This window comes from Mustela lutreola, chromosome X (assembly GCF_030435805.1).
Source record: "Mustela lutreola isolate mMusLut2 chromosome X, mMusLut2.pri, whole genome shotgun sequence".
Taxonomy (NCBI): domain Eukaryota; kingdom Metazoa; phylum Chordata; class Mammalia; order Carnivora; family Mustelidae; genus Mustela; species Mustela lutreola.
This window is the reverse complement of record NC_081308.1, coordinates 104418691-104434480: the sequence shown is the minus strand read 5'-3', so window position 1 is coordinate 104434480 and position 15790 is coordinate 104418691.

Below are 15790 nucleotides of genomic sequence, written 5' to 3'. Positions count from 1 at the left end.
CTCCCAAGAAACATGTTAGCAATCATCCTGCAAGCTTATCGCCCCCTAATATACATCGACAGTGTCTCATGACTGAGTTTTCATTAAACAATAATAAATGACCTTTTCCTAACAGTAGTGAGAACACTCAGGATCTTGGAAACCTTGTTTCCAAAAATAGCTTGAGACTTGTGCTCTCCCTAAACCCCTCCTACCTTGAAGTATATAAACAGTATAGGACACAACCCCAGTGCAGCTCTTTTCTGCCCAAGGGTCCTGTACTCGTGTGTTAATAAAATCACATTCTTGCACCTAAGACGTATCAAGAATATCTTCTTGGCTGTTGGCTCTGAACCATATCACTTCAAAGAACATCACACAGAAAGCAAGTTAGAACTTAGTCTGAATGTAACTATGTTGATCAGACACTAAAATATCAACTACCTCCAATGAGTCTTAATAGAACCTATTCTCTCCTAACATAAAAATCATAACTCCCACAATACAACTAAAAATTTTAAGCAAACAAAGGTATATATTACAATAAAGATCCAAATACAACTTTAACATTGAAAAACACAGAATCCAAAAATAAAAATTTCAATGAGTTGGGTTCAACAGCCTAATGGAGATGACAGAGGAAATAGAAGGTGAATGTAAGCATAGATTAAGGTAAACTACATGATCAGAATAACAGAGAAAATCAGATTTTAACAAAATGAATATAGCACAAAGGACATGTGGGGCAAAATGAAAAGGCCACTGTGTCAAGGGAATCCCAGAATGACAGGAGAAAAAGACTGGAAGATAAAATACATTTTTATAAAATAATAGTTATGATCTTCTCAAATTTGCTGAAAGAAATAAATTTACAAGGCGCCTTGTAAATTGGCTCAGTCAATTTACAATTGACTGTATGTACAATTGTACATACAGACTGTATGTACAATTGTGGCTCAGTCCTTAAGCATATGCCTTTGGCTCAGGTCATGATCCCAGGGTTCTGCAATCAATCCCCACATCAGGCTCCCTGCTCTGCGGGGAACCCTATTTCTCCCTCTCCCACTCCCCCTACTTGTGTTCCCTCTCTCACCATCTCTTTCTTTGTCAAGTGCATATGTGGGATCTTTGAAGGAAAGAAAGAAAGCAAGCAAGAAAGAAAAAGAAATTTACACAAAAAGAAGTATAGCGTACTAAAAAAGGATAAAGCAACAGAAAACCATACCCAGATACATGATCATCAAATAGGTATAAATCAAAAATAAAGAAAAATATTCAAAAAACATCCAGAGAATACATATTAGAGAATCTGCTTGATTGGTGGATTGGTCACAGGATAAAAAAAAAAATTAACATAAAAAGAGGAAAGATAAAGAACTCTATATGTTTGTATGGATGCTACATTTTACTTGAAGTGGTAAAATATTACCTATACTGTAAATAGACTGTAAAACTACAGATATGTATATTGTAATTTGAGCAACCTCTACAAAAATGATTGTATATAGGAAAAAAATTAAATAGATTAATTAAAATAAAATACTAAAAGCTATTCAGGGGTACCTAGGTGGGTCAGTTGGTTGAGCAGCTGATCTTGCTTTAGACTCAGGTCATGGTTTCATGGACCTTGATTGGCCCTGTGTCCAGCTCGGCATGGTGTATGCTTGAAAGACTCTCTCTCTGCCCATCCCCCTACTCAAAAGTGGATGAATAAATCTTTAAAAAAAAGAAAAATAAAAAATAATACCTATTCAAATAATAAAAAGAAGGTAAGATACGAACCACAAACCAAAAAAAAAGACAAACAGAAAAGAAAAAGAATTACAGACCCAATCCAAGAAAAATCATTAAAGTAAAATGTAAATGATGAAAACAGATGTTGTCAAACTGCATTAAAAAAAAAAATTAAATGCCTTGTTTAAGACCCAACTATATGCTGTCTGTAAGACACCTATGTTAAATAAGTAGATATACATAGGTTAAAAATAAAAGTCTGAAAAGAAGAAACACCTGGCAAACACAAATTCAAAGAAAGTAGGAGCAACTATATTGATAAGACACAAACCCGACATATATATGAGGAAAATTACCAGGAATAAGGACGGACATTTGTTACATAATGATAATAGGGTCACATCATCGTAAAGAAATAATAATCCTCAATGTACATGCACCTAACAACACAGCTTGGATCTGTAACAATTAAACAGTCATATGAAAAAGTTAAAACCTCAATCTATTGCTTATATTTTATTCAAAAAATTAACTGATTATGGATCATACACCCAAATGTAAAATGAGAGAGTATAACAAATAAAAGAAAACACAGGAGCAAAATTTTTCTGGGCATAGATATGGAAGAATTCTTGGATATAAAACCAAAAACACAACCAATTTAAAGTAATGATAATTTGGACTTCATCAAAATTAAAAATATTTGCTCTAAAACAACTCCATTACTAGGATGAATGGACAAGCTACATTCTAGAAAAAACATACTTTCAATTCATATATCTAACAACGGATTACATCCACATTATATAAATGTCAAAAAAAAAAAAAAAAGAAAAAATCTAATTTTAAAAATGGGTAAACCACACGAAGGGACATTTCACCAAAGGAGATATGGGAATGGCAAATAAGCCCACAAAAAGTTGCTCAGTCTCATTAATCCTTAGGGAAATAAAAACTAATTAAGATCCCAATGTGATTCAACTACACACACAGTGAAAATGCTAAATCCTGGAGAGGATGCAGAGCAACTGGAAAACTCTTGCATTGCAAACGAAAAGAGAAAATGGTATAGGCACTTTAGAAAACAATTAGGTACTTTTTGATAACATTAAATACATACTTCTCATCTGAACCAACAATCCTACTCTCAGGCATTCATGGCAAGAGAAATGAAATCTTCTGTTCACATAAAAATCACTATGAGAATGTTTATAGCAGCTTTACTCATAGCCACCCAAAATGGGAAACAACACAAATGTTCATCAGCAAGTGAATGTATGAACAAACTAGTAAATTCATACAATGGAATACTAGTCAGCAATAAATAGGAATAATTTGCTCATACATGGAAAAGCTGGGGTGCCTTGGGGGCTCAGGCAGTTAAGCATCTGTCTTAGGCACAGAACAGGATCCCAGGGTCCTGGGAAAGAGCCCCACTCCTTGCTGGGGAGGCTGGGGGGGGAGGTGGAGTCTGCTCCTCCTTCTCCCTCTGTCTGCCACCACCCTGTCAAATAAATAAATGAAAATCTTTTTAAGTAATTAATTAATTAATTGAAAATAAATGGAAAAAGCATACTAGAAAGGCAGAACTACAGAGAATGGATTGACAGGAGTTATAAAAGGAAGTAGGGATTGACTACAAAGGGGCAACAGGAAGTCTTCATAGGCTGTAAGGAGTATTCTGTATGTTGATCTTGGCAATGGTACATGTCTTTATGCATTTGTGAAAACTAAACTGTGCATCACAAAGCACATATATAATTTTAGTGCAAAACTATTTTCTTCAAAACTATTTCTTGAAAATTGGATGGGACAAAAGAAGGGATCATAATCATGTTCAGATTTACATTGCAGAACACTTTTCCATAACTTTTGATCAAATATAATAAGATGCTTTGTGTTTTTGGGGGGGCTTTTATTTTCATTCTGGGTATACTGCTAAACTTCCCATGCTGTAAAACATTATTTCTCTTGATCATTAATTGAGCATGAACTAGGACATCATAGACTAAGGATCTGGCCTTTCTACCTGTCCTCCTGCACTGAGTAGAGAATGCACTTCCAAGTCGGATACAGTGTGATGGTCTTGAGCTCAAGCTATGAGAAAAAACACTTTCTGTCAAGTGGGACACAGCAGTCTAGAATAGCTTTGTAAATAGGTATTATAAAGAGTCAATACAGAATTTATTTATTGAGAATAAAAGAGTCAGTCTTAAACTCACCTGTCGATTGGCAATTCCATTTCCTTCATAATAAAATGAAAATATCTCTCATTTCCACTTTGATTATACAAACTTTTAAAATACTTCCCACTATTGCAATAACCTTCAGATGAGACTCTTAATAAGCTTGCTGCTCAAGGACTAAACCAGGCTTTTTCAGAGCCTAAGATACTCTCAAGTAAAAATTCCTTACATTTGTATTTTGCTGAACAAATTTCAAAATGCTCATATATCTAACCAACTGAGCCACCCAGGCACCCCTAAAATGTTCATATATTCAATATCACTGGAACTACTAACATAATTGCAAATGTTAAGCAGAGACAGATTTAGCATCCTCTTTCTATAGATGGAAACTGCAGGTCCAGGAAGTTACATGATATGGACAAAAATCACACAATTCAGAAGTAATCCAGCCAGGACCGACTTTCAGTTTGTGGGACCCAAATGGAGTTCTCAGAATGTTTTATTTATATAAAGAAGAAACCATTTTTGGATTCAACTCTTCTTGAAGTCATTGCTCATCTTGGTAAGGGAAGAATAACTTATTGAAAACAATGTTCATCATTCTTGGACGATTAAAGACCTTAATGATTCCGGGTCTTCAATACTCTAACAGGTCTCATGATGATTCAATAATTATTGATTGTCTGGGGAAAGTTCAGAGTTGGAAGTTAAAACACAGGTCATAGAGACTGATTTCTCTGGCTGGGAAACCATCTACTTGACTCTTACCAAGGAGATAAAAGGCTCCTTGACGTTTGCCTCAAGGTAGTGATTAATTCCAGGCATGCCTTATTCCCTGAAGTCAACCTTCTATGCCATTTTCCCGCTCCTTGCATAATACTCATAGTAAGGTAGAACAGCAGCTACCACTCAATTGATTATTAAGGGGATGGAACCCCTACCTGTTACCCTCTTAATCTAATACATAGCCCAGTTCATAATACGTGCAGTGTCACACACATTAAAAACTATTGAGGTCTAATTGACGTATAGAAGTATATCAAACCCCATTATGTCTTAAGGGCATAAGAGAGTGCTAAGATTATCACACAAATTATATATGGATTTCTTGAGCAAATAAGTGAATGAATCAATGAATAAATAAATGAACTATAGAAGGATCTTTATCTCCTAGAGCAGCAAGCTGGTACTTAAAGATGTTTTGATAATTACTGCTGGAAGGAGAAGGAAGATGTGGCTATGGTATGAAGGACAGTAAGGAAAATCTGTGGTTTGATCAGGCAATTGAAATTGAACAAAACTATAGCTATAAGTGTGTTCTGATCAGGACTAGAAGAGTGGTTAACAATCTAGCATACAGAGCAGTAGATAATTTTAATGAAGATAAGCCTTGAATACCTTTGTATTTTCCCTATTTTTTTTAAATGACAATCACATATCAATTTTTTTTTTTAAATCCTCTTGGAAACTTAAGAAACTCACAAATGTTGTCAATCTGAACAAACATCCCTGATTGAAATTTTCCTTCCTGAACACTCATTGAGGTTTATGGGTTTAAGGGCTTTTTATAACTTAATCTGCATAACCTTGAAGAGTCTCTTCATCCTTTAGCTGATTAAAAATATTTTTCACAGCCCGTAAAGCAAGATATGACTCCATGCTATGTGTATTTAATAGAGGAAATATGCTTTATGTGCTCCATTAAGTCGTTTGTGAAATTGCATTAGTGCCATGCCATTAGAATACCTCTTTCAGATACATCTGTGGCTGCTCATGACAGGTAAATTAACAGTTTCATCAATCTACTCAGAGATTCATAATGACCTAATAATCTACAGAAAAATACCCACCTTATCGGCAATTGCAAAAGAAATCACACATATTTTCCAATAGAATACCAGAGAAATGAATGTGACAATGTATCTTACTTCTTGTTAGATGACAATGGTATATTTTAGAAACATTATTAAATTAAATCCATCTATGAGGGTAAAAAAATCAAAATATAATCAGAGACAGACACAGATAATAAGGAGGTTTATATTTAAAATGTGGCCACGTTTTCAAGATGTTATAAAAACATTGTCTGATAATCAAAACCTGTTCCATAACATTAAAACAGTGAAGTCACCGGCACATTATTAAATGTTGACAGTATGCCCTAAGCAATCGTCTCTTTAAAAAAAAAAAAAAACAGCATTCAAAATTCTCATCATTTCTTATGCTTTGAAAAGAGTACTGTAGCAAAACTGTACAATATTTAATCTCTTGTAAAATGTTTTTAATATGATTCATTATTTAATATTTTAAAGATAAATTTCACATAACACTTCCCACTTTCCTTCAGTCTTTGTTTCTTTGTTTTTTAACATTTACTGTTAGTGTATATTGCTTTAATAACAACAAATTACAGCAGAAGTAATATTTTCAAATTTGCTATTGCCTTAAATCCCCTACCATGTGGCCACTATTTTTGCCAGTGTTATCCCACTACCACTTTGCCATTTGTGCTTTGGTAATTTTGGATTGACTACTATAAAAATTAATATCTTTGTCACTTCTTCTGTCCACCATAGCCCAAAATGCACATACCTTCCTCTAAAATTGCAACAATACTTAATGTCAATACAATTCATTTCACAAATACCACTGGGTGTTATTAGTCATAATTTCATATATATATCCCTTACTATCCCAAACAGATGGTTAATTATTTGGGGACAGTAAGTAAGATGATTAAAGCTTAAGTTCTACTACCACGTACGTTTGAGATTAAATCTTGGGTCTGCCAATTGATGAGATATGTGACCACAGACTAGTTGCTTCACCTCTTAAAATCTAAGTGTCCTCCTTTGTGAAATGAGGATTAGATCAGTACCTACTTTTGAAGACTATGATAACCCTCTAGGCACAGTATTTATCAGTTAGATATGTAAACATTATAGACATTTGTGGACAGCATATAAATTTTCTTCTTTCACTGTATCCTTTAAAATACATCGATAGAAAAATTTGCATTCTATGAAACAGGTTAATATATATTTTTAAATTGTATAAAATAGACTTTCCATTTCATGGGCCGTAAGACCACTAATGAATCAGAGCTCCCCAGAAGATAAGTTCAGAGTCTTGTTGCAAGAGCCAAATTACCTGGATTTAAATTTCACTTCTGCTACACACTATGTGTAAGACATACGATAACTTGCCTAAATCCTTTCAGCCTTGGTTCCCTCATCTGTTAAATGGGGATGGTAATAATGATATGTACAACACGAGTTTACGGCAGTAAGGAAATAAATGAGTTAGTAAATGTGAGTCATTTGGAACATCACATGGCACAAATCAATTATTGCTATATTTGTGTCACTCCTTCAAATACCTGAATTCTAAATTTTATATTCTTATGAAATTAAAAAAAAAAAAAAAAAGGCTTGGTGGGCACCTAGGTGGCTTAGTCGGTAAAGCATCTCCCTTTGACACAGGTCATAAGTCCTGAATATGGCTCCGTCCTCAGTGCGGTTCTCTCTCACCCTCTGCCATTCCCCCTGCTTGTGTTCTCTCTCTCAACTTGATAATAAAATCTTAAAAAAAAAAAATAAAGGCTAGTTTATGCAGAAAAATAACTGTGTTGAAATTTCATAGAAGGGGAGACATTCAAGGAATGCCATCCACATCTGTAGGTCCAGGAAACTCTGTGAGTGGCCAAACATTTAAAAGCCCATTTCTAAATTCTGTTTTCAGTTATTTCCAATCTCTACTTCATACATTTTTCAGAAGGATACTATGAGCAATATTTTTACCAGTTTCTCTAAGAATATGAGAATTACCATTCCAAATTATAGTTATGGTCCATTCATTCTCTATGAGCCAAATCAAGCACCACAACTTACAAGACGCTCAACATGACAGCTAGTGTCCTTTTTGAGATCAAACAGAACTTTAACATCTATCACAGGGATTGGAAACAGCAGTTTCTAACTAAACCCAGCAATAGGCTGACTATTGTACACGTTATGAGTTAAGAGTAGTTTATATATTTTTAAAGAGTTGTAAATAAGAATAATGAATTTGTGAGTGAGATCATAAATGGTCTACAAAATCTAAAATACTATGTATTCCCTTATACAAAAACTTTGCTGACAACTGATCTATAATCCTAATTTGTCACTTAATAAAATACTGACTAGAGACATATCTTAAGTTTACTGTTATTGAAAAATAATAAATCATATCATCATGTGTTTTCAGCATTCAAAACAATATGCTAAGTATTAAACTAAATTATTATTTTTCATTTATAACCCTATGAGGTAGATAATATTTCCTCATTTTATAGATGAGAAAACTAGGATTTATAGTAGTATGTAGCATGCCAAGATAACATGGCTAGTCGATATTTGAACTTATAACTATCTTAGCGAAAAGCTCATGCACTCTCTCCTTTGGCCCATTACTACATTTTGTCCTATTAAATCAATTATATTATGAGAATCTGCAATATAAGCCTAGATTAAATGCAATTTAAAGGCAATGAACAGATATATCTGACAACAAAGAGTTGTACATACAGAATGACTATTGAATAAATATTAACTAGTATTAACTAATATTAACTAAATGTAAATGTTTTACAGGACCACTGAAGGATATAAAAAATATAATCACATATTTATAAATTAGGGATGCATCTAAAACTTCATCCCTTTGCCCAAATATCTAAATATATCTTGAAGTTAGACCTGACTGATGTGATGTTAAATGGAAGCACTTTTATTTATTTATTTCCTTAAAGATTTTATTTATTTATTTGAGAAAGAGATAGCAGCAGAGCTGAAGAACATGGAGGAGAGGGAGAAACAGGTTAACTATGAGCGGGTGCAAGACTCAATCCCACAACCCTGAGATCATGACCTGAGCGAAAGGCAGACACTTAATCAACTGAGACACCCAGGTGCCCATAAACTGAAGTACGTATTAATAAAAGCTATTGGTCACATGTTCCCTTCATTCCCTCCCACCTTCCTTCTTTCCTTCTTTCTTTCCCTTCCTTCTGACAGTGCCTTTCTTCTTTACATTTTCCTTTCTCCCATAAGCTTAATATATTAAAGTTACAGTTGTGAACCATATATGACCCATTTTCTCATGTAAACTATAGACCAGCTTCATTGGCTCCTTTTTGTATTTATCATAGGTCACTTTCAAGTTTTAAAGAATGTCACTTATCTCGCATTAATATCAAGATTTCGACTGCAAGTACCTTTCACTTATGGTCCAGGTAAATCTGGCTTAAACTTACATAGACTTATTTGCTATGTAAGTCTAATATACTTCTGTAACAATGTCTGCATATTGTAGGAATTTTATTTTTCACTACTCATCTCTGGATCAGTCTTTTGAGAGAACAGAGATATATACTGAACTATCATTGGCAAAATTTTTAAAAATGGTTAAAATAAGTCTCCAATCATTAAGGAACACATTATAAAATTGTGAAACACCCATACAAAATGATATTCAAGAAGATTTTTTAAAAATTACATGAGTCTTAGGCAGATAGGTGAGTAGATGTTTATATATCATGAAAATAGTTTATGATACATTATGTCTCTATACCTAAAACAAAATTCTAAGTTATAAACCAAACTGTGCTCAGCCGGAATTTCAGGAGACTGGGATTGGGCAGAAGATAGGTAATAAATAAGAGCCTTTCACTTTTCATATCCATACGTATCTGTATTTAAATATTTACAATAAACAAATTTTTACTTTTATTCTTTTAAAGACTTTATTTACTTGAGAGAAGGAGAGAAAGCACAGAGGGAGAAGGGGAAGCAGACCCCTGCTAAGCAGAGAGACTGACACAGGACTCCATCCCAGGACCCTGGGATCATGACCAGAGCCAAAGGCAGATGCTTAACCAACTGTGCCACCCAGGTGCCCCTAAACAAACGTTTAAAATGAAAACATAAATAGAACTGTAACAAAGTGTTATTTAATTGATTTAAACGGATTGTAGGAGTACCTTTTCATTTACTGGATTTTTACATACTGGTTCTTTCTCTACACAAGGCGGTTTTGTAGTTTGGGGATAGTTTTAGCATATTAGAGCAATTTTAAATGCTTTTAACAAATTTCCTATCAACCATCCAAAATTACAGATTTGGGAAGTTTAATTGATATTTCAAGATGGCAAATTAATCCAGAAGTCAAAATCTTAAACTTCAGGACAAATTTGGTCTTATTCAGGTTCTTCAAATTCCTCCGTGTAAGAAATAAAATATTATGAAAAGTAATACCGTTGAGTTAAAAATGAGTTTCAATTGTTCTGTCAACAAAGGAAAAGGGACTAATAGTAACTTATGTGTTCTGAAATAAGAATCCGAATATGTAGCTCAGCTAATGTTTAAAACAAACAGAACAAAAGGTTATAAGTAGTTTAGACCAATAAATCTTCATCCCTAAAATTTTTCTTGAGTAAGGAAAGATAATGCCGCTTTATAACACTAGGGATGATCTCCTGCTGTCCAAGAGAAGCTATTAAAATTAGTAATTGCAGGGGCGCCTGGGTGGCTCAGTGGGTTAAGCTGCTGCCTTCGGCTCGGGTCATGATCCCAGGGTCCTGGGATGGAGTCCGGCATCGGGCTCTCTGCTCAGCAGGGAGCCTGCTTCCCTCTCTCTCTCTCTCTCTACCTGCCTCTCCATCTACTTGTGATTTCTCTCTGTCAAATAAATAAATAAATAAACCTTTTAAAAAATTGTTTGAAAAAAATTAGTAATTGCAGAAATAATAAAAGAGGACAGTTTGGGATCATTGCTTAAATTCTAAAAACCCAGCAAACAAAGAAATAAGGAAAACATTTTATAAAATATTTTCAGCGCCCTTGGATGAAATGGTTGAAAAGTTACAGACAGAAAAGAAACCTCAAGAACTAGATAGCTTCCAGCCCAAAATAACGCTAAGATAATAGTGTCACTTGGGGCAGCTGTCTTGTTTTATTTTCCATTTTTATTCTCCGAAAGAGCAAAGAGAAATAAATTCTAACAAAACTCATAAAATCAACACATATGCACAAACACCCACACACACATGCACAAAGGTTATATAGGACAGCTAAGCTGGGACACCACATAAACAGAAAAGCCATCAAAAAAAATGTATTTGAATACCTACTTCCTTTATATCTAAGAACTTTTCCAACACATGTCTGAGAATACCTAAAAGTCAGAAATTCCTCCAAGGATTTCTTTGCCTGATAATACCATTCTTCATTTGAAGGCAGATGCTGAATACATATCAAAACCTAAAGAGCATATAAAATTTATCGTAATTATAATCACCCGAACTACTATGATGACAGTAAAAATATGATCAATAGTCTTCATTTTTGTAAGAGATACAACTTTGGAAATACTAGATACAGAAGAAGACAGTAACACAGTACAGGGAGTTCATCTCTATCTGGGAAATATAAACTGAGTACAGTACATATTGTAACCCTCTTGACTATTTTCTTTCTGTTAAACCTGCAATCACTGGTTCTCAACTGGGCAATGTCACCCTCACTCCCCAAAGAGACATGAGTTAATGACTGGAGAAATTTCTGGACCACAGGAACTCACAGTTGGGCGGGGCACACGACTGTGCTGTTATTGGCATCCAGTGCCTAGTGGCCACATATGCTGATAAACATCAAACAGCTCACATGAAATATCACAAGACAAAGAAATATCTGGTCCAAAATGACAACAGTGCTGAGGTTCACAGCTACTGCTTTGAATTAAACCCAACTGTGCCAATACACTTTAGAACAAAGGAAAGAACTTCTGTACAACTCTAGGCTTCATATCACAAATTACTCCATGTTCTGCTGCCTTTCACCGCTTTCTACACCCTCACTTTTCCACTCCACTTACTTCTTTTCTCATTTAACTTAACCTTTCAGGACTCCATTGCTATAACTCCACTCAGATTTGGGACCTAATTTCAAACTGCTTCTTTTGGTATGGAATATACTTAGAATGTGGTTTTTTGGGTTGCTTTTATTTTTGTTTTGTTTTGTATTCCTGATACCTATTCCTTGTATTCTTGATTTCAATCTCAGGCCAGAGATATTCTGCCTCTATATTCCAGGCCTCCAGATAGGCTATCCCTGCCAAAACTGCAATCAACAGCAGAATATGGAATATCATCGGCAAGCTAGAAAAACATCACAAACAACCAACATCTCCTAGGAACTCAGTAAGTTGCACTTCATTGGAGTGGACAGGAAAAAGACAGAACAACAATTAAGGCACGCACATTTAATCAGCATAATAAATCAATCAAACCAATACAGCAGAACTCCTTTAAGATGTTAGCATAGGGGGGGGCGCCTGGGTGGCTCAGTGGGTTAATCCTCTGCCTTCTGCTCAGGTCATGATCTCAGGGTCCTGGGATCCAGCCCCACATCGGGCTCTCTGCTCGGCAGGGGGCCTGCTTCCTCCTCTCTGCCTCCTTTCTGCCTGTGTCTCTGCCTACTTGTGATCTCTGTCTGTCAAATAAATAAATAAAATCTTTAAAAAAAAAAAAAGATGTTAGCATAGGGATACAGGAGTAATATGTATCACTTGGCAAGTTAACCATATTATAGCCAGCTTTTACTACACAAAATCATGTTACATGGAAGTAAGTCTTGACCTATAATAAATACAGCTATTGGTCTGTAATGACAAGTTTTTTAAAAAGTCTTCATTATGTTACTAGAATGTAGGGTGCACTACCACTGAGGCCCGAATAAAGATATTCATGATTCATACACGTGTCAGGAAAATCCCACACCAGAGAAGCAGAAAGCTGTGTCTTTCAGAAATGGGCAGAAAAGGATAGTCGACACTGTATTGATGAACCTTGCCATCTTTTTAGAAATGTTTTAAGTTCTGTAGGAAGATTATTGACAAACTTGTTCTAAGGACGATAATAGGTGTTTTAGAGGAAAAATGTGTCTAATACTGTCATGATTTTCCAAGGCCCTAGTTCCTAATCAAAGTTTAATTGAGAGTTGCTATGGAGAATCTTTACATGTAAATGTCAATTCACATTACAACCAACAAAGATATTGATCATGCCAATATTATAGAATGTATTATCTTATATGATGTAAACTTGACGTCAGCTTCCCAAATCTTCCAGGGTCCAAAGATAAATTCTTTATTTCTATCAGGATTTCATAAAATGGCTACTCGTTAATCTAAACAAGTTAAAACTGTTTTGTTTTTTTAAAGATTTTATTTATTTATTTGACAGAGATCACAAGTAGGAAGAGAGGCAGGCAGAGAGAGAGGAGGAAGCAGGCTCCCTGCTGAGCAGAGAGTGGATGTGGGGCTCGATCCAAGGACCCTGGGATCATGACCCGAGCCAAAGGCAGAGGCTTTAACCCACTGAGCCACCCAGGCGCCCCTGTTTTGTTTTTTTTTAATGCATTACCCAGTTATCATCTTTACTCTGAACTTCTTGTGGTCACTTCTTGGAACTCCTCAATGAATCACCTGATTCAATTCCCCAGATTGCAGAAAAACATCAGTGGAGTTTGTATAAGAAAATACCAAATCAAACAAAAACAACAACAACAACAACAACAACAACAACAACAACAAAATGAAAACAAACCCAAAAACCTTTCCTTTACATTTGCACAAAGTCCTTCCTTTGTAACTTGAATACACAAAATTATATGGGTATATCAGTCATTACTGGAAGTTTGAGAAGGGAAAACGATTTTCTCAACCTAAACAAATAAACATTGGCTATTACTGATTTTTGCTGTTAAAAGTCTGTCAATTATCCTATCATTGCTATCATGTCACTGGAAACATCATTCTCATGGCTCTGGATTCCTCCCATGTTGCCCAACTGTATCCTGTCCTAACATCCTGTCATTTCTACTGCAATCCACCTTCTACCATATATTCCTGCTACATTTTCATACACAAAGGAGTTTAGTAATCAATCAATGCCAGATTTGGTCCCAAACTGCCCTCACACAAGATTCAACACCATACTCCAAAGATGTTTATCAAGGAATTTCTGAAAAAAAAAAAAAAAAAAAAAAAAAAAAAAAAAATATATATATATATATATATATATATATATATATATATATATATTTCCATAAGGGGAATCTGCAGTTAGCTATCTAAGTATAGACTGTTTCTAAATCTATCACTAGAATAATTTTCAGGCAAAATGCCTATGCATTAAAGCATAATGTCTTGCACATAGCAGTAACATGATAGAAAGAATATTATTGATGGAAAAAAAGCAATTCATAGAATTAAAGTGTCATGACTCCACTTCAAGAACTTAAGTAACATGCCAAAAAGTCAGGTACCTCTTTCTGGTTATATACCATTATGGGTGATAACTTATTTTCTTTTGTACATATTCTGTATTTTTAAAATTTATAATAATTCTGGATAACTTTAGTTATAAATAAAAATATTCTGATATAATCAAAAGAGGGTACTCTCAAGAGGTAGTTTATCTAAAAAGGAGGAAAAACTTAGATGATGAAGAGAAACCTGATTAGTAAAATAAAAGGGGGCACCTGGGTGGCTCAATCAGTTAAGCCTCCAGCTCTTGGATTGGGCTCAGGTCATGATCTCCCAGTCCTGGGATTGAGCCCTGAGTTGGGCTCCGTGCTCAGTGGAGAGTCGGCTTGAGACTCTCTCTCTCCCTTTCCCTCTGCCCCTCCCAACATGTACATGTGCCCGTGACTTTGAGTTTCCATTTTCTCACTCTACAACATGCCCCGAACACAATTACTGTGTTATTTGTAATTGGGTCTTCAGTGGACAGAGTACCTGGTATAGAACATTCACATGATAAATCAAATTCATTAACTATAAAAAGAAGAAATTGAATTTAATGATTCCAGGGTATTTTCAGTACCTAATTTCAGCTATTCATTGAAATATTTATTTAAAAATAACTACGTATAATGCACTTGTTTCATATGCTAAAAGGACAAGCCATTACCATTATTCTGAAGCACCCGAGAATGTGCATGGAGAGAAAAGATTTTGTGGTTCTCCAGCATTCACTGACAATGCTTTCAACTGTCTATGATAAAATCACATCTAGAAAGAAGAGCATACAGCTCTAGCCTCATGAGTCTCTTTTTTTGTTTTTTTAAGATTTTATTTATTTATTTGACAAAGAGAGACCCAGCGACAGAGGGAACACAAGGAGGGGGAGTGGGAGAGAGAAAAGCAGGCTTCCCGCAAAGCAGAGAGCCCTATGCGGAGCTTGATCCCAGGACCCTAGGATCATGACCTCAGCCAAAGGCAGAAGCTTAATGACTGAGTCACCCAGGTAGCCCCCTAATGAGTCTCTTTAGAAAGACAGAACTTCTGTCCTGTCTCACATCTTGTCACCTAATTGAACAATTCAGGCTAATAATTTAGAGAGAAACTAGCTAACTCCCAACAACATTCACCTTTATCTATAGCCAAAGTTGGACTAAAAAACAAAACCTCTGCATCTAACGTAACTTCCAAACGAAAGTCACCTCAGTCCTACACTGTTTCCTCATATATATGTAACAGCCCAAACTGCTGCTCTTAGGAAAAGAAGGGATAGAAAAATAGAAAAATGATGAAGAAAGATTCCACTATATGTTGTGATGTCTTGACATTCTAAGGGATGAAGAAGAAGGCATGTTTTTGCCTCCTTCTCCTTATGTAATGCCAAAAGTGGCTTCTTATTTTTCCCTTTGGAAATATTTCTCAACTTTTCAAATAAATGTTTCCTTTTGCTAAACATAAAAAAGTCATAAACCTTATATACTTAGTATAATAAAACAAGTATATTTTAAGTTTTTTAAACATAAAGGTATTGATACACTTTCTTT